The sequence below is a fragment of the Schistocerca gregaria genome, chromosome 2 (genome assembly GCF_023897955.1).
Source record: "Schistocerca gregaria isolate iqSchGreg1 chromosome 2, iqSchGreg1.2, whole genome shotgun sequence".
In the NCBI taxonomy this organism is placed as follows: domain Eukaryota; kingdom Metazoa; phylum Arthropoda; class Insecta; order Orthoptera; family Acrididae; genus Schistocerca; species Schistocerca gregaria.
In genome coordinates, this window is record NC_064921.1 from 1,000,151,991 (window position 1) to 1,000,178,001 (window position 26,011).

The following is a 26,011-nucleotide window of genomic DNA, read 5'->3' on the forward strand; positions in this document are numbered from 1 at the left end:
GATGAATCAAGGTTCTGTTTACAGCATCATGATCGTCGCATCCGTGTTTGGCGACATCGCGGTGAACGCACATTGGAAGTGTGTATTCGTCATCACCATACTGGCGTATCACCTGGCGTGATGGTATGGGATTGCCATTGGTTACACGTCTCGGTCACCTCTTGTTTGCACTGACGGCACTTTGGACAGTGGACGCTACATTTCAGATGTGTTAAGACCCGTGGCTCTGCCCTTCATTCGATCCCTGCGAAACCCTACATTTCAGCAGGACAATGCACGACCTCGTGTTGCAGGTCCTGTACGTGCCTTTCTGGACACAGATAATGTTTGACTGCCACCCTGTCCGGCACATTCTCCAAATCTTTCACCAACTGGAAATGTCTGGTCAATGGTGGCCGAGCAACTGGCTCGCCACAATTCGCCAGTCACTACTCTTGATGAACTGTGGTATCGGCTTGAAGCTGCATGGGTAGCTGTACGTGTACACGCCATCCAAGCTCTGTTTGACTCAATGCCCAGGCGGATTAAGGCCGTTATTACGGCCAGAGGTGGTTGTTCTGGGTACTGATTTCTCAGGATCTATGCACCCAAAGTGCTCGAAAATGTAATCACATGTCAGTTCTAGAGTAATATATTTGTCCAGTGAATACCCGTTTATCATCTGCATTCCCTCTTGGTGTAGCAATTTTAATGGCGAGTAGTGTAGTAGACCCCGCAAGTCATCTGTACGAATGTAAGACTTAACATTTACTGAATGGAAAGGGCACCATATTTTGAAAAAAAATATCGAATATGAGAGTGAAATGGTCTAGAGAGTATTCATATTTGTGGCGGATCCTTATTACAAGCGATGGTCCAGTTCAGAAAAACCCGATGTTGCCTAGGCTGACGCGTGGGCCAGATCATTACTAAAGTAATCAGGTTGATGTACAGAAGACGTGAGATTTATACACAAACTGAAAACAATCGCAGCACAAATAGAAAAATTAATATAACGTAATGTCAAGGTAAATTGTTTAAGCCATTAAAATTACAAGATTACAAGGTGACGTAAGAGCGAAATAAGTCACTGGAAATGAGAAATTCTGGTACATTAATAACCTGTGTAGCCATTAGAATGTTGAATGTACGCATGCAAACATGCATGCATTGTGCTATCCAGGTGTCGGAGATCAGTTTGTGGGATTCAGTTCAATACCTGTTGCACTTGGTCTGTCAATGCAGGGATGACACTGTTTGAGGATGAGGCAGGAGTTTCCGTCTGATGATGTCCACGCTCGATGGGAGACAGATGTAGTGACTGAACAGGCCAGGGACCTCTGTCGACACTCTGTAGAGCTTGCTGGGTTCCAACAACGGTATGTAAGCGAAATTTATCCTGTTGGGTAACACCACATGGAGTGCTTTTCATGAGTATCAGCAGAACGGGTCGAAGGACCAGACTGAAATATAGATCTACAGTCAGAGTCTGAGGTATAACCACGAGAGTTCTCCTGCTGTCATACGAAATCGAACCGCAGAGCGCAACTCCACTGTCTCTAGCACACAGACAGGTTGGTTGCAACTGGCCTAACCGACACACGGCCATCACTGGCATCTGGGTGGAATCAAGGTTCATCAGAAAATATGACACACCACCACCCCGCCCTACAATGAGCGCTCGCCTGGCACTGCTAAACTCGCAAATGGTTTCCGTTCAATGGAATGCACGCTACAGTGCGTCTGTCTCGGAGCTACCCTTGAATGAACCGGTTTGTAACAGTTCCTTGTGTCACTGTGTTGCCAACTGCTGCTCTGAGCCGGGCGGGATCAGCCGAGCGGTCTGGGGCACTGCAGTTATGGAATGTGCGGCTAGTCCCGGTGGAGGTTCGAGTCCTCCCTCGAGCATGGGTGTGTGTGTCTGTTTGTCCTTAGAATAATTTAGATTAAGTATTGTGTAAGCTTAGGGACCGATGACCTTAGCACTTAATTCCCATACGATTTCACACACATTTGAACATTTGCTGCCCTAACTGCTGCTGCAGATTCGCTATGATGCGCCAGAGCCATAAGCGAAACACGGTGATCTTCTTTCTCGTTAGTACTACGTGGCTGTCTGGAGTCTGGTTTTCTTCCGACTGTACATCCTGGTGATCACCCGTGCCAACAGTCATGTACAGTGGCTACATTCCTGCCAAGTCTTCCTGCAGTATCCAGCTCCTCGTAGCCTATTAAATGACCTTGTTCATACTCATTCAGGAGTTGATAATGGTGTTCAAATGGTTCAAATGGCTCTGAGCACTATGAGACTTAACATCTGTGGTCATCAGCCCCCTAGAAAGTAGAACTACTTAAACGTTACTAACCTAAGGACATTACACACATCCATGCCCAAGGCAGGACTCGAGCCTGCGATCGTAGCTGCCTCGCGGTTCCAGACTGAAGCTCCTAGAACCGCTCGACCACACAGGCCGGCGATAATGGTGTCTTTGCAGCCTTAAAAGAATTCTTGACTAACATCAACTCATCATGTCTAGTCTCACAGTAAATAAAGTTCACGACCGTTACAGCGTGTATTTAAAGCAATTTTGAGTTGCGTCCTGATAATGACGCTATTAACGTCACTGTTAGGCGACTGGCGGGAAATATGAATACTCATCTTTCAGATGTAGAAACACGGCAACCAACTTCCGTCTGAACTCCTTATAGGTGATGCTATTTATGTTCTCTGTCAGTATATCAACACCTACGCTGAAAGCTGGTATCACGTTAATCACAATTATTCTGTTAATAAATTATGCATATTTACAGCATTTGTTTGTACTAACACACACTGAAGCTTTGTATTACTAACAAATATCCACAAAATGTATGTGTTTTGGACTAAGACTATAATACATGACAGTCTTTTGCCAGACTGCTGCATCTCGCTGAGGAGTGAAATAAATAGGATGTGTAGGGAAGCTAAAACGAAATTGCTGCCTCAAAAATGTGAAGAAATCGAAAAAGAAATGATTATCGGAAGGGCAGATGCAGCTTACAGGAAAGTGAAAACAATCTTCGGTGACACTCAAAGCAAGGGTGGTAACATTAAGAGTGCAACGGTATTCCATTGTTAATTTCAAAGGCGAGAGCGGAGGTGTAAAAAGAATACACCGAAAGCCTCTATGAGGGAGAAGATTTGTTGTCTGATGTGATATATGAAAGAACAGAAGTCGATTTTGGAGAGATAGGGATCCAGTATTAGAATCAGAATTTAATGAAACTTCGGAGGACGTAAGAACAAATAAGACAGAAGGGATTGATAACATTCCATCCGAATTTCTATGATCATTGAAGGAAGGGGCAACAAGATGACTATACACGTTGGTATGTGGAATGTATGTCTGGCAACATACCATTTGACTTCCGGAAAAATATCATCCCCACGGTTTCGAAGACTGCGAGAGCTGACAAGTGCGAGAATTATCGCACTATCAGCTTAACAGCTCATGCATCCAAGTTGCAGACGAGAATAAAATACAGAAGTACAGAAAAGAAAGTAAAGGATGCGCTAGATGACGGTCAATTTAGCTTTAGAAAAAGGCACAAAAGAGGCAATTCTGACGTTGCGGGTGATAATGTAAGCAAGACTAAGGAAAACTGAAGACATGTTCATCGGTTTTTTCAACCTGGAAAAAGCGTTCGACAATGTAAAATGGTGCAAGATGTTCGAAAATCTGAGAAAAGAATTACTATTGTATAGGGAGAGATGGGTCATATTCAGTATGTACAACAGCGAAGATGGAATAATAAGTGTGGACGATTAAGAACTAAGTGCTCGTATTAAAAACGATGAAAAGACAAAGATGTAGCCTTTCACCCTTACTGTTCAGTCTGTACATCGAGGAAGTAATGATGGATATAAAAGAAAGGTTCAGGAGAGGAATTAAAATTCAAGCTGAAAGGATATCAGTGACACGATTCGCTGATGACATTGCTATCATGAGTGAAACAGAAGAAGAAATACATAATATGCTGAACGAAATGAACAGTCTAATGAGAACAGAGTAAGGACTGAGAGTAAATGGAAAAAAGACAAAGGTAATAAGAAGTAATAGAAATGAGAACAGCGAGAAACCTTAACATCAGGATTGATGATCACGAAGTAGTTGAAGTTAAGGAATTCTGCTATCTAGGCAGTAAAATAACCAATGACGAACGGAGCGAGGAGGACACCAAAAGCAGTCTAGCAATGGCAAAAAGGGCATCCCTGGCCAATAGAAGTCTACTAATATCAAATATCGGCCTTAATTTGAGGAAGAAATTTCTGAAAATGTACGTCTCGAGTATTGTTTGGCAGTGAAACATCGACTGTGGGAAAACTGGAACAGAAGAGGATAGAAGCATTTGCGATGTGGTGCTACAGACGAATGTTGAAAATTAGGTGTACTGATAAGGTAAGGAATGAGGATCTGTGCAGAATCGGAGAGGTAAAGTATATACGGGTAACACAGTTAAGGAGAAGAGACAGGATGATAGGATCGCTGGCCGGCAGTTATGGCCGAGCGGTTCTAGAAGCTTCAGTCCGGAACCGCACTGCTGCTACGGTCGCAGGTTCCAATCCTGGCTCGGGCATGGATGTGTGTGCTGTCCTAAGGTTAGTTAGGTTTAAGTAGTTCTTAGTCTAAGGGACTGATCTCCCCAGATGTTAAGTCCCATAGTGTTCAGACCCAGTTGAGCCATTTTTGATAGGACCGCTATTAAGACATGCGGGACTGAGTTCAAGAAAATCTCAGATAAGTAGCAAATATCTGCAGTCTAATAGATCCTCAGTCCAGTGTTGATGGACTGCTGCGTCAGGACATGGATGTTCTCCGCAACATAGTATCGCCTGAGTCATCGCAGCAGGAAGCTGCCCAAGGGGCTCCTCTGATCCAGTTCTAGTAGACTTGACAAAGTCACAGCATGTAAGTGTAGGAGACGCATTACAGGACTCGGCGATAGAATACTAGAAATAGAACCTTCTATAACTGGGTGCAGTATACAGCAACAACAATGAGTCAAACAGTAGGCATTTTGTCAAAAGCTTTTTATTATTAACACAGTCAAATATCGTGAGGATAACAGTTATTCAAAAGATCATGTTTATACACTGAAGCGCCAAACAAACTGGTATAGACACGCGTATTAAAATAGAGAGATATGTTCAAATTTGGTTCAAATGGCTCTGAGCACTATGGGACCCAACTGCTGTCGTCATCAGTCCCCTAGAAGATAGAACTACTTAAACCTAACTAACCTAAGGACATCACACACACCCATGCCCGAGGCAGGATTCGAACCTGCGACCGCAGCAGCAGCACGGCTCCGGACTGCAGCGTCTAGAACCGCACGGCCACCGCGGCCGGCAGACATATGTAAACAGGCAGAATACGGCGCTGCGGTCAGCAAACGCCCATATAAAACAAGTTTCTGACGCGGTTGTCAGATCGATTACTACTGCTACAAATGCAGGTTATCAAGATTTAAGTCAGTTTGAAAGTGCTGTTATAGTCAGCGCACGAGCAATGGGACACAGCTTCTCCGAGGTGGCGATGAAGTGGGGATTTTCACGTATGATCATTTCACAAGACTACCGTGAATATCAGGAACACGGTAAAACAACAAATCTCCGACGTCGCTGCGGCCGGAGAAAGATCCTGCTAGAACGGGACCAACGCCGACTGAAGAGAATCGTTCAACGTGACTGAAGTGCAACCCTCCCGCAAATTGTTCCACATTTCAATTCTGGGCCATCAACAAATGTCTGTGTGCGAACCATTCAACGGAATATCATAGATACGGGGTTACGGAGCCGAAGGCCCAGTTGTGTCCGAATGATGAAATTAGGAAATTTATGGTAAGGTCTTATGGGACCAAACTGCTGAGGTCAGCGGTCCCTAAGCTTAAGCACTACGTAACCTAACTTAAAGTAACTTACTCTAAGGACAACGCACATACCCATGCCCGAGGGAGGACTCCATCCTCTGACGGGAGGAGCCGCACGGAGCGTGACCAGGCGCCTCAATCCGCACAGCTACCCCGCGCGGCTGTCCCATGGTTCACTGCAAGAGACAAAGCCAAGCCTCTCCTGGGCCCATCAACACCGTTACTGGACTGTTGATGACTGGAAACATGTTGTCTGGACGGAAGAGTTTCGTTTCAAAGTTTACCGAGCGGTTGGATGTTTACAAGGGGTGTGGAGACATCCTCATGACTCCATAGATGCTACATGTCGGCAGGGGACTGTTCAAGCTGGTGGAGGCTCTGTAATGGTGTGGGGCGTGTGCACTTGGACTGATAACGGACCCCTTATAAGTCTAGATACGACTCTGACAGGTGACACGTACGTATGCATCCTTTCTGATCACCTGCATCCATTCATGTCTATTGTGCATTCCGATGGACTTGGGCAAATCCAGCCGTACAGTGCGACACCCCACACGTCCAGAATTGCTTTCGGGTGGTTCCAGCAACACTCTTCTAAGTTTAAACACTTCCGCTGCCCACCAATTACCCCAGACATGAACATTGTTGAGCATATCTGGGATGCCTTGCAACGTGCTGTTCAGAAACTATCTCTAACCCCTCGTCTTCTTACGCATTTATGGACAGCACAGCAGGATTCCTGGTGTCAGTTTCGTCCAGCACTACTTCAGACATCAATCGAGTCGATGCCACTTCGTGTTGCGGACCTTCTGTGTGCTCGTGGGGGCCCTACACGATATTAGGGAGGTGTACTAGGTTCTTTGGCTCTTCAGTGTTCTTTGTTGTCGTTGGAGTTATTGTTGCAGCCCCTGATGCGATACTGTAATTTTGGACGCAATACTAGGGGACGATGGGCTCTGCCCTGTACTAGCAATTCACAGTGAGTGGTGGTGGGGGGTAGGGGTTGGGTGATGGGAGGATTAGTGGTAAGGGGAAGACGCCTCCACCAGTTTCAGAAGCTAATATGGAGCGGACGGTGTTTGGTCCGCTCCTGTATAGAATCTACATGCAACAAGTTTTCTAGCTATAAATCTCATCTGTCTTAGTCTGAGTACTGACAGCCACAGCATGAGCCGCGCGTAGTTGCCAGGCGGCTTGAGGCGCCATGTCACGGACTAGCGACCGACGAGCTCAGCAGTTTGGTTCAAAAATGGTTCAAATGGTTCGGAGCACTATGGGACTTAAAATCTGAGGTCATCAGCCCCCTAGAACTTAGAAATACTTAAACCTAACTAAAGACATTACACACAACCATGCCCGAGGCAGCATTCGAACCTGCGACCGGAGTGGTCTCGTGGTTCCAGACTGAAGCGCCGACAACTGCTCGGCCACACCGGCCGGTAGCAGTTTGGTCCTTCAGGAATTTACAAACACACACACACAAACATACACACAGCATCAGTGGTAGTCTATCGCAAGTAGAGTCAGCACGACGTGTTTTTTGATTGGCAGGGTTTTCACACTACTGTTAATCGAGTTATCGGAGAGAAGCTAGCACATCGGATGCTGGATATGCTCTATGTAGTGTGATGGCTTCTGGCGGTATTACTCTGTAATTGACGGCGCCCCACTATGAGTTGGACGTAAGTTCTGAGAAACGGTTAATGGTGAATCGTCATTGTCACAGTACGGTTTCAGTTGGTATGTCATTGGAGATGGCGTTGACCTGTGTACGCTCAGTAATTCCAGTCGAGCTATGTGTCATCTTGTATGGCTTCGAGAAGTCAACTGGCTTAAGGACTTGTTGCCGGAGTGTAATGACTATGATATCGAGGACGAGGCGTCTCTCTCCCTACCTACACTTTGACTGAAAATGTGTGTTGACAAATATCAACCACTGACTACAGAGTTAAATGTGAAATTGTTGTTGGTGCAGGTGTGATCGTTGCTCTCATATGATATAAATTTATTCATGTTAAAACAAACCTTGTTGATGATCAGTGAAATGCTGTGGTAATCCTTTTATGAGAAGGTGCATGTATAATGTGTGCAATCCGTCAATAGACACAGTCAAAGGAAATTTCTAACACTGCAGTCAAGATGATTGTAGCAGTATGTTGTACCTGCTATAAATGAACTGCCGTTCATACAAACGAAGACATCATCTGCCGTCCAGTGCTGTACACATTTGACAGTAGCCGTAAGAGCTGTGGTGACGGTACAACAAGTCGGTATTGTTCTCAAACGATGTCACTTCATATGTAATACATCACATTGTCAGTGGGTAGTATTTTCAGCACGCTTGTCTTTAACGCCACATGATTTGCAAAGTGTTTCAGAAGGACAACCCCACTACCGATGGAATCATGTAGACATGCCCGATGCACAATAGCCTCACTGTTGTTCCTGCTATTTATAGCGTGGGAACGTCGCTGAAGTGGTAGCCAAGAATATTATTACTATTATTATTTTATCTGGAAGAGGGTACTGGCGCGTGGAAATTGCACTCATTTCTACGACTGTCATTCTGATAAACATTGTTTCGAACTAAGTGCAACCACCTGTGCTGGAACACGAGCAGAGAAGCTGCAGCGCAACCAGGAAACCAACGACTCGGTAGAGAAATACCGTGCCGGTGCAAGGCTTTTCGCGATATCTGCCAAGGTCGGAAACCTGATGACCACCACTCAGTACCGTGCTTATCGTAACCTGAGTCGACAGTGGTACCGCTCCTGCAGGCACTAGCTCTCCCAGTTATCAGCCACAGCTCCTCCGCGTCTGTTGCAGCCGCCTCACAACAGGCCCTGGCTCTTCAAACGACGCTTTCTTCAAGATGGGTACAAATTCTTACCCGAAGCCTGTAAATGAGGAGGCGTGAAACACAAAGTGAATAAATAAATAAAAATTCTGTTTATTGCTGGACGATGTGTGGACGCAACCACCTTAGTGCATACATACTCTCACTCCACGTGCATTTTTTCGTGGTATCGCCTACCCCAGACAGCCCTCAGCGCTCAGGCTAAGCACACCGTTAAAGCCCTTTACTTCTTTGATTTAAAGATTTCTTTTGTAAACGGATTACTGTTAGATAGGTTTTACAACAGTGTCTTGCCACAACATAACTTTGCTTGATGGCACTGTAGCGAAAATTGTGTTTCTCCTGCTGCTTTAATGTAACACTCGTGTGGTGACAAAGGAATTCCTATCAAAGCACTCGAGCACTAACGCATTTCGCAACAGCTTATTACTACCCTAATAGTAATTCCCTATCACAAATGTCAGCACCCTTTTCCGCCCACTGCAGATATTATAACAGATTAATTGGGTTAAAAATGTAGAAACCACAGACGACTGATTGGTTTCGTTTTAATATTTGCCACAAAGCATAGCAACTGTCCCGTGATACATTTACACAGTCTTATAGAGGATCACACACACAATCCACTCTGTTTCCCGACATTAGACTCTGTTGGCCAGATAACCATTCGTTTGGTACAATGCTTCTTCTATACGTGGAGATATTGTTAAGATAACTCGCTGTGTCTACCTACCTCGAGTTGTGTTTCTATTCCCAATATATATGCTCCGCAGGTAAAGTTCTGGCAACACTTAACTGACGCAGTGTAAGACGTCTACATGAAACATCACGTAGTGATTCGGCGTTTCTACATCTGCGTAATAATACGTGCACATTTTACAACTACACCAAGCAGAACTAACGGAATAGCTTGTTCTCGACAATTTTGTTAATATTCCTAACAGATTAATGAAACATCCGTTAGGCCTCTGTTGTTGTGCCTTGTGGCCTGTTTACGAAGCGAGTGCTATTTCTAGAAATTTACTGACGTTACGACAGCTTTATAAGTCTGTAGGGAGTAAAATCTACTGATAAAGTGCGGAAGGTATGACCGTTTTACAACAAAAGCTTGTATTATAATTTTTACTAGAGAATATTACAAAAAATGATTGCCAGTTGTAAGCAAGAAACTCTTACAATTAGATGCTGCCAACACCACCAACTGCAGACCAAAACATTTGCTCTTTTCATCGATCGAGTTGCTAATTTTTATATGACTCTGATACAAATACAATGTGGCTACTACACCTTTTCTTTTGTAATATGTATTTATATACTCAACAAAGGTTAGCCCTCATTTGCCACTGGAGCTATAAACTGCGTAATGTAAATGAACTTCTCATGTTGAGAAATGAGAAGGAGCGGTCTGCTTTATTTGGTAAAAACCTTTCTAAAGCTAAGGTCACATAAATATTTCTCTACTTTCAACAACCGCTTTCGAGAGACATTGCTGTCATCTTCAGGTCTTCAAAAATTTTTGTTATAAAACCGTGTTCATTTGAGTTGGAATTTCATGCCAAGTTGCCATATTAGAGTGAAACGGTAGCGATTTACTGACAAACGTATAAACTGCTACCTGTTACCGTTAACATGACAAGTGGGCGCGAGTTTCCAGCTTCAACACGTTTTTTAACAAATATTTATATTTTTAACAAATATTTATGAAGACCCGAAGATGACAGTAAAGTCTGTCGAAACCGGTTCTTGAAAATAAATAAATATTTAGGTGATCTTGACTTTAGAAAGTTTTTCGCCATAATGTACATCAATAAAGAACACACGCGGATCATTTGAACTGTTGTATTAGTGGAAGGAACGCTTATATTTTATTATAAGAAAGCAGGGCAATGATCACGATTTGTCCCTAAAAATCAACTGCATGATGAGGATATGAACGCTCGTAAACAAGGCAGTTCAAAACAAGGGAACTGGGCGCCACCATCATTGCTAGGTGTAGATCACCCAACCAGCCAAATAAAGTGGCAGGTAATTCAGGCTCTCGCTCCGTCATTCTTCGACGCTGTGTGATCGTGGTCCTGCACAGTAAAGGAATTTTCGCTTGTTTGTGTCTTATACGAATGCATGATGACCGTTCTTGCGGACATGTCAGAAAGAACAGACACCACGCATTCACATAACTGATTCGCCTAGATGAGCAATGAATCCACCTTCTTCAGTTTTGTTGCACAAATACGTCCGACCTTCTGCCGGAATCTCGGCCGTGGTTAAGTGACGCTGGATGGGAGCATGGGCCGGCCGGCGTGCCGAGGTAGACCACGCAGATGAGATAAACACTGTGTGAGGGGTGGGACAATGGTTGACGCTACTCCCTAGTAAGCAGGAGATAATGGATTCGAATCTCGGTCCGGCACCCATCGCTGCTCATTTCGCGTAATACTCCCTTTCTTTACCTTCCTTCCCCACTCCACCTTTAATTTACATTTAGTGTTTGTGTCTATTAATATTAGTCCAACACAGGACGATATTCGTTAAGTTGTGATAGTAGTTAAATATTTGAATACATCTGTTATTACATACGTGATTAATAATAATTGCCTAATCATTTTGTTTCCATTTCATTGGATTACGCAGTTCAAAACAACGTAATATTTTTCGCTGCTCATCATACGACACTGAATATTTATGAAGTGAGGTAATACGGCAGCCTAACTTCATTACGACCGTACGTCTTATTGTGAAGTACTTTCCTTCTCTCTCGCGGACCTATGCTAACTTCAACTAAGCTCTGACGTTTTAAATTCACTGTTGCTTACTCTCGTAGCAACAATCCCAGTATTGTCAGTTTCTGCTGGACCCCAATAACGTGATACTTGTACCCATGCCGAGGTAGGATTGTTGTATTACTCAGCAAACACATCGTAACCCCTTCACATCCCCGCTTTACATCTAAAACAAGAGATGGACAACATTCTTGGTCACCCCACACAATTGGTCGCAGACCAGCAGTAGTCAGACTAATGAGCTCAAGCTGCCACGGGATTGTAATCACTCAAAACCACTTTAAATATCCTCTCAGACCATGAAGGTTCATTTCGTTTCCACCTTCCTTTCGGAATGCTACACTTTTGCGAGACAGTGTACAGGAAAACGTTTCTGTGACACACAGGAGTGCAATTACGGGTCGTTGGCTCATCTATTAAGAACTCTAGGAGGCTGTCGCAGTGGATATCCGGGCCTAATTCCATTCGTATTGTGGTGAGTTGTGGGTAGTCGCTGTACGTCACGAACAATGATCGGTTCCTAGCCGATAGCGTTCAGGGATTTGAGGGTCAGCGCTATTGTGGGCCATGGCTGCCTTAGGGCTGGATGGTTGAGGAAGTGTATTAAGTAGATACATCGCATTCAAAAAATGCTCAGTCTTTTTTACACTACTTTAATAACGGAAAGAAATTTGTCATTATTGAAGTTTTTGGATCTTTTGTACACGTTTACAGGAAAAGCACGCCTTTTTTCATTATATACGTTCTTCGGAGTTGGTATTAAAATCCATGGAGAAGAAATAAAAACTTAGAGGTTCGCCGTTGACATTGTAATTGTCAGAGACAGCAAAGGACTTGGAAGAGCAGTTGAACGAAACGGATAGTGTCTTGAAAGCAGGATATAAGATGAACATCAACAAAAGCAAAACGAGGATAATGGAATGTAGTCGAATTAAGTCGAGTGTTGTTGAGGGAATTAGATCAAACCAGTCTCAGGACTGAAGACCACAACAACAACAACGTTCCTCAATAATTGTTTTCCTCCACTCTATTACACAAAGCGAACTTTATCAGCGAGAAGACGTTTTAATATGTGAACTGAAAATTACGATGACATCCCTCACATTTGACACAGCTGTGGAAAATATACTGTGATTATCTTTCCTTCTCTAGAATATCATGAAAGCGAAGCACATAACTTCTGGTCAAACATTCTAATCGCAGTTTTATCTTCATAAACGACGGACTATAAACCAGTCATTGAGCGTTCTATACTGAGTCACAAAAATTATGGGATAGTGATGTCAGATCTATCATTCGTACTGAAGTAATTAACGTGAAAAGATTACCATCGTGTTTATGGTCGCACGACGGGAATTAACCTGCTTTGAGCGCAGAATAGTAGTTGCAGCTAGGAACATGGTACACTCCGTATCGTAAATAGATAGAAAACTCTGTATTCTGAAATCCACAGTGTCAAGAACGTGCCGAGGAATACCAAATTTCAGGCATTACCTCTCACCGGGGACAAAGCAGTGGCCTTCTCGACCATTTACGTAGAGTAGCCGTTACTAACAGACAAGCTACATGACGTGAAATAACCACAGAAATTAATGTCGGGCGAACGACGAACGCATCCATTACTGCACTGCGGCTAAATTTGGCGTTAATGGACTACGTCAATATACAACCGACGCGATTGAGTTGGTTAACAGCGCAACGTCGGCTGTTGAGCGTCTCCTAGGCTCTTGAACATATCGGTTAGACGCTGGGCGAGTGGAAAACTGTTGGCGTGCTCATATGAGTCCCGACTTCAGCTGGTAGAAGCTTATGGTAGAGTTCGAGTGCGACCCAGGATTTACGAAGCCATGGACCATAGTTGACAACAAGGCTCCACAATGGTGTGGGCTGTGTTCACATGGAATGGACTGGGTCTTCAGGCCCAACTGAACCGACTATTGGCTGTAAATGCTTATGTTCGGCTATTTGGAGACCATTAACAGCCATTCATGATGATGTTTTCGTTTGTGGGGCGCTGAACGGTGCGGTCATCAGCGCCCATACAAAGTCCCAATTTTGACACAGTCCAATTTTTACACAATCCAATCCAGCCACTTCCACGAATGATAATGAAATGATGGGAACAACACAAACACCCAGCCCCGGGCAGAGAAAATCCCCAACCCTGCAGGGAATCGAACCGGGGGCCCTGCGATCCAGAGACAGCAACGCTAGCCGCTACACCACGAGCTGCGGACACAGCCTCTTACGGGCTTCTAGTTCCAAAACAACAATGTAATTTCTGTGGATGACAATGCGCCATGGTGGCAGGCAACAATTGTTTGTGATTGATTTGAAAAACATTCTGCATTATTCGAGCAAACGGTTTGGGCAGCCATATCGTCCAACATAAATCCCATCGAACATCTATGTAACATAATCCAGAGGTCAGTTCATGCACAAAACGTTCCACCTGTGGCGCTTTCGCAATTGTGGGCAGCTGTAAAGGCAGCATGGCTCAATATTTCTTTAGGGAACTGCCAACTTGTTAACACGTCGATTTGCTGCATTACGCCGGGAAGAAGGTGGTACGAAATGATATTGGGAATAATCCAATGACTTTCGAAACCTCGGTGCGTTCGTATTTACCAGGTACTGCCACGTGTTTGAAGACTCGGTTGTTGTTGGTATAATGGTTGTATTAAACATGTCGGTTTTACAGAGGAAGTTGTGCTTGTACCTTGCGTTTGTAATAATTTTTTAATCATCGTACACCTATATGAGCACATAGTGACACAAATTTATATAGTTAAGCACTGCAGATTCTTAATTATATAATGCTTCTGAAAATCCTGGCCCAGTATACTTAATATGGGATGTGTATCTTTAGAAAGGATGGTAAATAGTCCAGCAGGAGGACAAACGTTACCTGCTGGGTGCCATTAGCTCCTCCCTGCTACAGATTTCACGGCTTTGTCTCATTTCGTATCGTTATTAGTATTACCACTCAGTATTGAAACTAGTACTAAGTAGTACTACAGAAGCTCGCTTCTGAACATACATAAATTAGTCATATGATGGCGGAGCGTCAGTCGTCGTTAATTATTCCAAAAAAAGACACCACTGTAAGTTGCTTGCTGCATGTCGTTTGCGTTTATTTTATAACTAGTACGAGTTGAGAAACCCAGCGTTGTCCAGGTATTTATTGATTTGAATCTTCTATTATTCCATCTCCAGCTCTCTCTGCTCTCTGCCCATCTCCTTTTGCACCCCCCCCCCCCTCTCTCTCTCTCTCTCTCTCTCTCTCTCTCTGTCCATCTGATCCTTCTCCATCTCTCTATCCAACTGCTCTTCCTATATCTCCACCCATTCTGTCTCTCTCTTTACCCACATCTCCGACCATCTATCTCTACCCATCCCCCTTGATCCTGTTCATCAACTCCAGGCCTCCCTCTCTCTGTCCATCACTACCATCGTCTCCTTCTCTCCACCTCCTCTAACCTCCACTTTCTGTCCATCTTCTCCTGCCCACCAGCTCTCTCTCTCCCCCTTCTCCTCCTGCCTCTGCTTCTGTCAGTCTGCTCCTCCCCCTTGTAACTCCATCTCCTGTACCCCGTCTCTTTCTCAGTCTTCTCCTCCCCCCCCCCCCCCCCCTCTCTGTCAACTTCCCGCTACTCTATTTGTATCCCCTTCTCCCCCTATATTTGCCTGGCTCCACCTTCCTCCTCTCTGGTTGTCTATTCCACTTCCCTCTGTTTCCATGTTATCACATTCACATTGTGGTTCTTACCCCTACAGGACTTCTTTCCAAGTTGTAACTAATATATGTACTAAACTTGATTGAAATCTTCCTCGTGTTTAGGATGAGTTTCTTACCTGTGGCTTTGCGCACATAATTGCGTGTCAAGTATATTTAACACATATTTAAAATATTTCATGATTGTTATTTGGACACATATTTCAGAGTATGTTTAGTGAACGTCACCCTGTGGTTTCATTTTAACGCAGCTTAATGTGTACGGCGTCATATCTCCTGAGATATGTGCTGTCAAAGGTTTCATTTTGCAGGTACATCCAATGATATATGTGCCCACTGTCAGCAAAATGTGCTGTGAATACAGTTACTATTAAAGAAGTAATAAATGAAAGCATGATGTATGATATATCAGTTTTTTATGCGTCTTGGTATTTTACGTCACATCTCCTGAAAAATGTGTCATACATTCATATATTTTTGTAGGTACATTCAGTGGTGTATGTGGATACTGTCTACGGAATTTTGCTAGTACAGTTTGTAGCAATGAAGTAAAAATATTTGAACGTCTGGCGTGATGTGATAGTTTTTCTAGAATTCGGTTTTTATGACATTGTATCTCCAGAACTAAGTGATGCACAATGATATAATTTTTCTGGCACATGAAGTGGTGTAGTGTAATACTGTCTGGAAAGTGTATCACGATTACAGTTAGTTATAAATATGAAATAAATTGAAAAATCTTGCTTCATGTGGCAGTTTTATTACGCAAACAGAAAAAATGTGGTTAGGGACAAATTTTTGTCCTTCCATAATTTTGTGGGGGCAGTAAGCGAAAAAACGTTTCATAAATATTGGAAATTATGTTAAAGTTTATTGTAAATTTTAAGTGCTCTCATTGCCAGATACTAGGTGAATAAATTATGGACGTTTGCAGATCGTGGGATACACTTATTTTTCACCACAGCTAGCACTCCTTTCATAGCTGGGTGGTTCTTAATCCTGCAGTGATTCTTTTCAGGCAGTAAATGATATGTGTACCAAGTTTGGTTTATATCGGTCCAGTGGTTAGCAAGGAGATGTGGGACTTACATACATACAGGGGATAGGTAAAACAATGTGAACAGTTTTAGTAATGGGATGGTTGTCTTTGACCGTCAACTACGCAGGTAAGGCACGTGTGACAGTGGACTGTGCGTATTCAGTACGGACTAGATATCAGTACATGTTGTTTACGAGTAGTAGACACTTCGTATTTGCATTCAGACGCCAAGGTCGACGTGCAATGAAAGACCTAGCAGAGTTCCAACGAGGGTAGATTGTGGGGACCCCTTTAGCTCGAACACCAGTAACCAAGACAGCCAAATTATTGTTTTGGGAGCAACTCTGTCAACAATCATGACAGCCTACACAAAACATGGAAAGATATCATCGAGTAAACGCAATAGTGGATGTAAACCAAAACTAAATGACCGAGATTGTCGTACATGAGTTGTGTCAAAACAACACGAAAATATAGCGACTAAAGTGAATGCAGAGCTCAATAGTCAAGACCCAATATCTATCGACACAGTGAACCGAGAACTCTACAAGGCGAATATTCATGGACGAACTTCTATACCGAAACCATTGGTTACGACGACCAACGCAAAGAAGCGTAAAACATGGTGTCATGAGCATAAATACTTGACAGCTGATCAGTGAAAACACGTCCTATGTTCCGACGAGTCAACGTTTTTGTTATTTCCAACTCCGGGCTGTGTTTGCGTCTGGAGAACGCCAAAAGAAGCCTACAATCCTGATTGCTTGATTCCAACGGTGAAGCATGGAGATGGAAGTGTGATTGTATGGGCAGACATGTCATGGTATTCTACTGTTCCCATCATTATTCTCAAATCCCATGTTGTAGACATCGATTATGTGAACATTTTAGGTGATCAGGTGCACCTCATGATTCAAATACTGTTCCCCAGCAGTGATGCCATATTTGAGCAGAATAATGCACCCATTCACACAGCCAGGACATGCGATCGTTGAATGAGAAGGACGCAACTGAACCGCAGCTTTCTTCTTGGCCAGCGCAGTCTCCGGACTTGACATTATTGAATCCTTGTGGGCGGTTCAAATGGTTCAAATGGCTCTGAGCATTATGCGACGTCCCCTAGAGCTGAGAACTACTTAAACCTAACTAACCTAAGGACATCACACACATCCATGCCCGAGGCAGGATTCGAACCTGCGACCGTAGCAGTCGCACGGTTCCGGACTGCGCGCCTATAACCGCGAGACCACCGAGGCCGGCCCTTGTGGGCGGTATTGGAGCGCAGACTCGGGAGCAGATATCTGCTTCCCTCGTCACTACAAGAGTTAGAAGAGGTTCTGACGGAAGAGTGGCATAACATTCCACTGTAGAATACACAATTATTACATGCCAGTGTTCTAAGTTGTGTTATGGTAAAATGGGGAGCCAACTCCTATTAATAAACCATTCCCTAGCAAGTACAGGTGTTCGCATTATTTTGCCTATTCCTTATACATAAATACATCCTCACCTGTGGATGCCGTCGTTACTATAATAAAAAGCGTTTTCCTTTGTTCTTTCTTTTTCTTTTCCTTAGGATCGAAAAATAGTTCGTTAACAAATTGTTGGATTTTACTAAGGGCGATTCCTGCTTGGTTTCTCGCCTACATCAGGAAATGCCTTCTTGAAAACAAATCAGATTTTAAATTTCATTAACTACAGACCCCTGATTACCTCAATAAATCGAAACTCGTCTGGCGGAAAAAATGAAAAGGCCCACATCTTCTTGTAGTTGCAACGACGGAACGGAAATAGCCTCAGCAATTCTACAGCTACTATAGAAAATATGATTGCACAAATGAAGAATTAAGTATATAGACACATTTTGTAATCTCCATGGGCACCAGGACATGAATGTTTAGTTTTAAAAAATCCTGATATTGTAACTGGAGTCTAATTCTACTCAAGTGGAACTTCAATAAGACGAATAGAGATTATGCTCACCGGCGTCGTTCAGTGATTACTTCCTTCTAGGCATCCACATGTATATCACACGATTGCCTATTAAAGCTCCAAAACTCAGAACTGATACAAGGCATTTGGTTGATTAAAATATCACAGGTGTCTTGAAGAGCTATGTGGCAGGTCTCGTAAGACAACTATGAATTATGCGTGGCGTCTTCAACCAAATCCACGCGAATAAGATACATTGCCTAAGTGGTCAAAAAATACTACTGGTTTATCTTTGCTGGATACTGTGTTTTGCTATTGCTGGTTAGGTCTTTATTGATCATAAGGAGTTACATGCTGAAATTTTAGTCTACTCTACTTTCCTGCCGCTGGCAAATATTCGACCGACATGTGTATCCCTATGAAGAATTTTTTCATATCCAACAAGTTTCCTTAAATTCTCCGGTTAATCGTATGCTGCTGTATCATAGTAACGCAACATAAGATTCTTCTAAGTCTTACGCAAGGCCGCGCTGGATTAGCCGAGCGGTCTCTGGCAGTGATTCATGTGCTAAGGTTTCCAACATGATTATGGCTGCGTGACGGGAATTAACAGACTGATCGCTGAATGACTGTTGGAGCTAGATGTATGAGATATTCCACTTTGGAAATCGTTAGGCAATTCAAAAATGGTTCAAATGGCTCTGAGCACTTTGGGACTTAACATCTGTGGTCATCAGTCCCCTAGAACTTAGAACTACTAAAACCTAACTAACCTAAGGACATCACACACATCCACGCCCGAGGCAGGATACGAACCTGCGACCGCAGTAGTCGCGCGGTTCCGGACTGAGCGCCTAGAACCGCTAGACCACTGCGGCCGGCAGGCAATTCAACATTCCGATATCCACAGTGTCAAGAGTGCTCTGAGGCATTACCTCTCGCCACGTACAACGCACTGTCAGACGGCCTTCACTTAACGTCCGAGAGCTGCTGTGTTTGCTTTAAGTTGTCGGTGATAACAGACCAGCAATATGGCATGAAATAACCGCAGAAATCAGTATGGGACTTAGGACGAACGTTTCCATTAGAACACTGCCGACGAAATTTGGGGTGGACCGGTTACGGCACCAGTCGACCGACAGAATACCTTTGCTACGACATTGCCTGAAGCTCCTCTTGGGCTCCTAACCACATCGGTTGGACCCTAAACAACTGTAAAACCGTTGGCTGGTGAGATGAGTCCCGATTTCAACTGGTAAGAGTTGACTGTAGGGTTCGAGTGTGGCTACTTGGAAACCATTTGTAGCTCTTCATGCACTTTATGTTCCCAAACAACGATCGAATATTGCTGGATTACAGTGCACCGTGTCACAGGGCCACAATTCTTTGCGACTGGCCTGAAGAACATTCTGGACAATACTAACCGAGATCTCTCGCCTTGTGTCCCATCGATCATTTATAAGACATAATTGGGAGCTCAGTTAGTGCCAACATCTTGTACTGCTAAACATCTTCGCAATTACCGACGGCTATAGACACAGCATGGCTCAATATTTCTGCAGGAGACTGGTTGAATCTATGCTACGTCGTGTTGCTGCACTATACCGTGAAAAAGGAGGTGCGACACGATGTTAGGAGGTTTCCCATGTGTTTTGTCACTCCAGTGTAAGTCACCATTACTGCGGTGGCGGCGGTTTCGTAAGTAGGCGGCAGACAAAAAGAAGGTTCACTGCCTCGGCTCTGCAACATATCTAAGACTCACGGAAATCTATAATTAACATGTCCAATGGTTATCTTGTAAGCCGCACTCAGCGAGACAATATTGAAATCTGTGGGCTTCGGCAAAGAGGGAGGCATGGGAATACATCACTTTCATTTCAGGGTCTGAGATTAGAAGTAGGTACCCGTTTCTGGGCAAAAATTCTGTTAGTGTAGCTTGGTTAAGGTTTATCATTGTTTCACTGTCTCGCAAAACTCAACGTACCGTGCATAGGGTAACTGGATGAGAAAAGGTTGTCATTCAAATAATACACTGACTGCGAAACCAACATCAAACACAATCTTGTAATAGCGATTACAGCTTAATAATACATGCAGAATCTCATTGTACCGTGTTCAGCATTATTATTATGTTGGTTATACTCTCTAGCTAGGCTGAAGCGACATCTCCGCCTGAAGTTAGGCGCTCTCTGTGCCAGTGTAGAGGTAGAAGGGGAGGCGTGACTCGGTAGAGTAACGGTGAGTAAGCAACAAGTGCTCGTGTCGATGTATGCTCGGTGAGCACAGACAACTTTTATCGTTGTTTCCGGACGGAGAACGCCGTGCGTTGTTAACCAGATACTGTATACTGATCACTTTGTCTCAGGTTACGGACTCTTGCTGACGAGTACTGTAATTGTTCTTGAAGCAACTGGTAGATTGTATGCCACACGTGAGACTTTGAAGTACACTTGGATTACTGGCGCACTCTTTTACTTGTTGTGGTCTAGCCGTAACCTCATCCATTGGGTGTTGATAATCTGAGTAAAATTCATATACGCAACATTAACAGCTATTTACACGCGTGCCATTAGGCTCACCATCACTACCTTGGCATTTTTTCTTTATTTATTCAATGGTAGCCATTGCCGGTATTGCCGTAAAAATTTGTGTAGTGTGTATACTTTATGCTGCTAATTTATGTTAAGCTTGCCTCGGGCGCAGACAATAGTGAACTCGTATTGTAGTGCCTATTGCAGTGCTGTCTTGTTTCAGTTGTACTGTGAGACACCTGCGCGCTGTGTAAAGAACTTGGACACTGATCAGGCGAGTGTATGCATCTAACCATTGTCATCTGGAAAGCGAACGAGCATCGCAAAAGGGAAGGAATCGTTTCCGAAAGTAATAAATTCTAATGTTGATATGGATGTCAGTTGAGGTAGACGGAATTTACTCAATATACGATTATGCTCATTTTGGTTGGTATTCTGAGTACAACCGGTGAAGACACTGATTGTTAGAATCTCTTTTATGGAACCGTTATCTACTTTTATAGCTGCGTTTTTTTCCTCAAATTATAACCTTAGTTTAATTATCAGCTTTACAGTTACGTTACATTAAGATTGAGACTCGTGAATATTACGGTGTTTGTAGAGTAATTTCAATTCATACAACTTACTTCATGCTCTTGCGAATAACTCTTTATTGACTTCAACTGATTCTAAATTCGGTCACCTACTTTCCTGTTGGATCAATAATCGTTTAGAGTAGTTTAATAACCCTTAGCTGTTTCGAGTTTCAATAATTATCATGTTTCATCGTAATAATTTGCTCTTATGAGGCATTTCATGATGAAAGTTCCCAGAATGAGATTTTCACTCTGCAGCGGAGTGTACGCTGACATGAAACTTCCTGGCAGATTAAAACTTTGTGCCCGACCGAGACTCGAACTCGGGACCTTTGCCTTTCGCGGGCAAGTGCTCTACCAAGGTCCCGAGTTCGAGTCTCGGTCGGGCACACAGTTTTAATCTGCCAGGAAGTTTCATGATGAAAGTTAACTGTTCATGGAACACGCAGTTGTAATTTCTGTACTGTGGAATTTTCATCAGCTCTGTTTTACTTACTAAAATATTCTGAAGGTGAGGTCGCATAAATAATTATTTATTTAAAACAACCGGTTTCTACGAAGTTTACTGTTTTCAAAAATCTTTTTGGTATAAAATGTGTTCAATTTAAGTTGGACTACCTTCCAGGTTGTCATGTGGATAAAAAACAGACCGCCAACTGATGAGCGTAATCCTCGAAAATCACGGTACACAAAGCCGACCTGCTTACATAAGCTGGACGTATTATAAACATTGAAAATTCACATAAACGGCTTATTATACACTGAATCACCAAAGAACTGATGTAGGCATGCGTATTAAACTACAGAGGTAAGTAAACGCGCAGAATATGGCGCTGCGGTCGGTAACGTCCATAGAAGACAACAAGTTGTTAGATCGGTTACTGCTGCTACAATGGCAGGTTATCAAGATTTAAGTCAGTTAGACCGTGGTGTTATAGTCAGAGCACGATCGATGGGACACAGCTCCTGTGGGGTAGAGATGAAGTGGGAATTTTACCGTATGACCATTTCAGGAGTCTACCTTGAATATCAGGAGTACGGTGAAACATCAAATCTCCAAAGTCGCTGCTGCCGGGAATAGATCCTGTAAGTACGGGACCAATGACTAGTGAAGCGACTCGTTCACCGTGACAGAAGTTCAACTCTCCCGCAAATTTCTGCAGAGTTCAGTGATCGGCCATCAACAAGTGTCTGCGTGCGAACCATTCAACGGAACACCATAGATATGGCGATTCGGAGCCGAAGGCCAACAAGTGTCCCATTGATGACTGCAGGAGGCAGAGAAAGGCCTCGCCTGGACCAATCAACACCGACACTGGACTGTTGATGACTGGAAACATGTTGCCTGGTGATACGAGTCTCGTTTCTAATTGTACCGAGCGAATGGACGTGTACGAGTATGGAGACAACCTCATGAATCAATAACCCTGCTTGTCAGTAAGGGGACTGTTAAGGATGTTGGAGGCTCAATAATGGTGTGGTGCATGTACAGTTGGAGTGATACGGGATCCTTGATACGTCTAGGTGACGCGTACGTAAGCATCCTGTCTGATCAACTACATTCTGACGGATCTGGGCAATTCCAGTACAACAGTGTGACATTCCACACGTCCAGAATTACTATTGAGTGGCTCTAGGAAACCTCTTCTGAGTTTAAACACTTCCGCTGGCCACCAAACTCCCCAGACATGAACATTCTTGAGCAAATGTGGGATGACTTCCCAAGTGCTGTTCGTACTCTTACGGACTTGTAGATAACTTTTGCAGGATTCATGGTGTCAATTGCCTCCAGCACTACCTCAGACATTAGTCGAGTCCATGCCACGTCGTGTTTCGGCACTTCTGCTTGATTTCGAAGCAAATGTACCAGTTTCGTTGGCTCTTCAGTGAATATACATCATTTAAAGAGAATTTTCAATGCTTAAAACACGTGCAGCTTACATAAACAGACGTGATACCGTTTACTGTGTTTAAGTGTGGAAAAAGTCGTCTGTGAGTGATATGTGTGTATTGTCATGGCCATTACTTTATGTTTCTAAATATTTTAGTTGTGATAAACCATTTATAATGTGCTTCCTTTTTTCCCCTGACAACTTGGAGTGCGTTCCAGGTTAAGGGGGGTAGGACGATAAACAGGCCGACCTGGAGTAGGAGAGGCACCACAGGACATGTTAATTTCCACTCTATATACTTTCACAAATAAATTCATACAACTTTGTCAGCATGACCAGAAAGAGTTCAGGATTCACGCTCACAGTAGTAGAAGTTGAAAAATATAGCAAAATATATATCATCATTTTTTCACTTACTATTGGCTGCATTTGTTGCTATAGGTACACTTTTCTTCATAGGTAAGGGAGATTCTTCGATGAATTTTGCACAGCATACAAACCATACTTAGAGGTGTATGAAACTGTAGAAAATTCCAAATGTATTAACAACTGTGCAAAAAATTTAGATAATTAACCATAAAATCTGAGTTTTTTCTAAACATAAAATGTAACAGCTCATTCATTTTCCATTAATTAAATAAATTCTAGAGTTTCATACACCTGTAAGTATGGTTTGTATGCTGTGCAAAATTCATCGAAGAAACTCCCTTACTTGTGAAGAAAAGTGTACCTACAGCAACAAATACAGCCAATAGTAAGTGATCAAATGATGAAATTTCACACGTACAAAAAGATTATTTTGTTTTGCTTTTGACCTCACATTGCTATGAATTTGAATCCTGAATCCTTCCTGGTCGTGTTGACAAAGTTTTAAGAATTTGCAGAATGAGATTTTCACTCTGCATCGGAGTGTGCGCTGATATAAAACTTCCTGGCAGATTAAAACTGTGTGCCCGACCGAGACTCGAACTCGGGACCTTTGCCTTTCGCGCGCAAGTGCTCTACCATCCCAGCTACCGAAGCACGGCTCACTCCCGCGATTCACAGCTGTACTTCTGCCAGTATCTCGTCTCCTACCTTCCAAACTTTACAGAAGCTCTCCTGCGAACCTTGCAGAACTAGCACTCCTGAAAGAAAGGACACTGTGGAGACAGGCTCAGCCACAGCCTGGGGGATGTTTCCAGAATGAGATTTTCACTCTGCAGCGGAGTGTGCACTGATATGAAAGTTCCTGGCAGATTATTTGTAAAAATATAGAGAGTGGAAATTAAAATGTCGTGTGGTGCCTCTCCTTCTCCAAGTCGGCCCATTTAACGTCCTACCCCCCCTTAAAATGAATGAATTTTATAACAAAAAGGTGTAAGTAGGCTGTTTAGGTTTTCTTAATGGTAACGCCACGTAGCGCTCTGTATAAAAATGACTGGCTGTGCTGTGAGCAGTCTGTGGCTGGTTGGCATTGTTGTTATACTCGCCATTGTAGTGCTGGGCAGCTGCATGTTAAATGCGCGTAGCATTGCGCAGTTGGAGGTGAGCCGCCAGCAGCGGTGGACGTGGGGAGAGAGATGGCGGAGTTTTGAAATTTGTAAGACTGGATGTCATGAACTGCTATATATATTTTGACTATTAAGGTAAATACATTGTTTGTTCTGTATTAAAATCTTTCATTTGCTAACTATGCCTATCAGTAGTTGGTGCCTTCAAAAGTTTGAATCTTTTATTTAGCTGGCAGTAGTGGCGCTCGCTGTATTGCAGTAGTTTGAGTAACGAAGATTTTTGCGAGGTAAGTGATTTGTGAAACTTATAGGTTAATGTTAGTCAGGGCATTCTTTTGTAGGGATTTTTAGACGTCAGATGGCGTTGCGCTAAAAAAAATATTGTGTGTCAGTTTAAGCACAGTCTTGTATAATTTTTCTAAGGGGACGTTTCAAAGGTTTTTTAAGACCTCAAGGTAACAGAAGAGTCTGTCGAAAAGGGTTGTTTTAGGGAAAGATATATTTATGCGATGTTGGCTTCAGAATGTTTTTGGGAAGTAAAACAAATCTCTCCTTCTGTCTTCTCAAAATTAGAAAATTCAATAAACCTGTCATGTAACGTATGTGTCGCTCAATCAGTCGTTCCCATCATTTCCTAATTTTGGGATCGCAATGTTCCTGCACATCAATTTCTTAAATGTGTTGTTAAATAACACCACTGTTGGGCTCATACCGAAGTGACAGAACTGCGTTTTTGGCCTCTAGTGGATCACAAGTAAAAAAGCCCATGCTAATGTTTGAGACGTTCGTTTTGCTGCACTACCACTGCCGACAGAGGGGCTGAGCGCGCATCAGGGGAATCCCCTGGAGAGCTGGAGAGGCGAGACCGTGCCTTAACGGCAGCCACTTGTTCGGCGCTATCGTGGCCGCCGCGGGCTCTGCGCTGCCCGCCCCGCCCCTCACTGCTGTGCTTTGCCGATAGCATCTCGGCAGAGGCTGGTGCTGGGCCAGCGCTGCATAAACAGCCTCGAGGTCAGACAAAGGGCCAGCGCCACGATCCTATCACGTTTACTGCCAGACGCAGTCATCGAGATCTTTTCGCTACAGACAGATTAAATCGACAGTTCAGCATTAGGCTCTAGAGGCCAATAGTTAAAATTAATTGCGAAAACATAAAAGTAGGTGACCGATAGTAGTTATTAAAAAGAATACTAATCTTCTAAAGATATTGTAACGACTTAGAATGAACTGAATGAACTTCACCATGTCGAGAAATCAAATGGAGAGATCTGTTTTACTTGGCCAGAA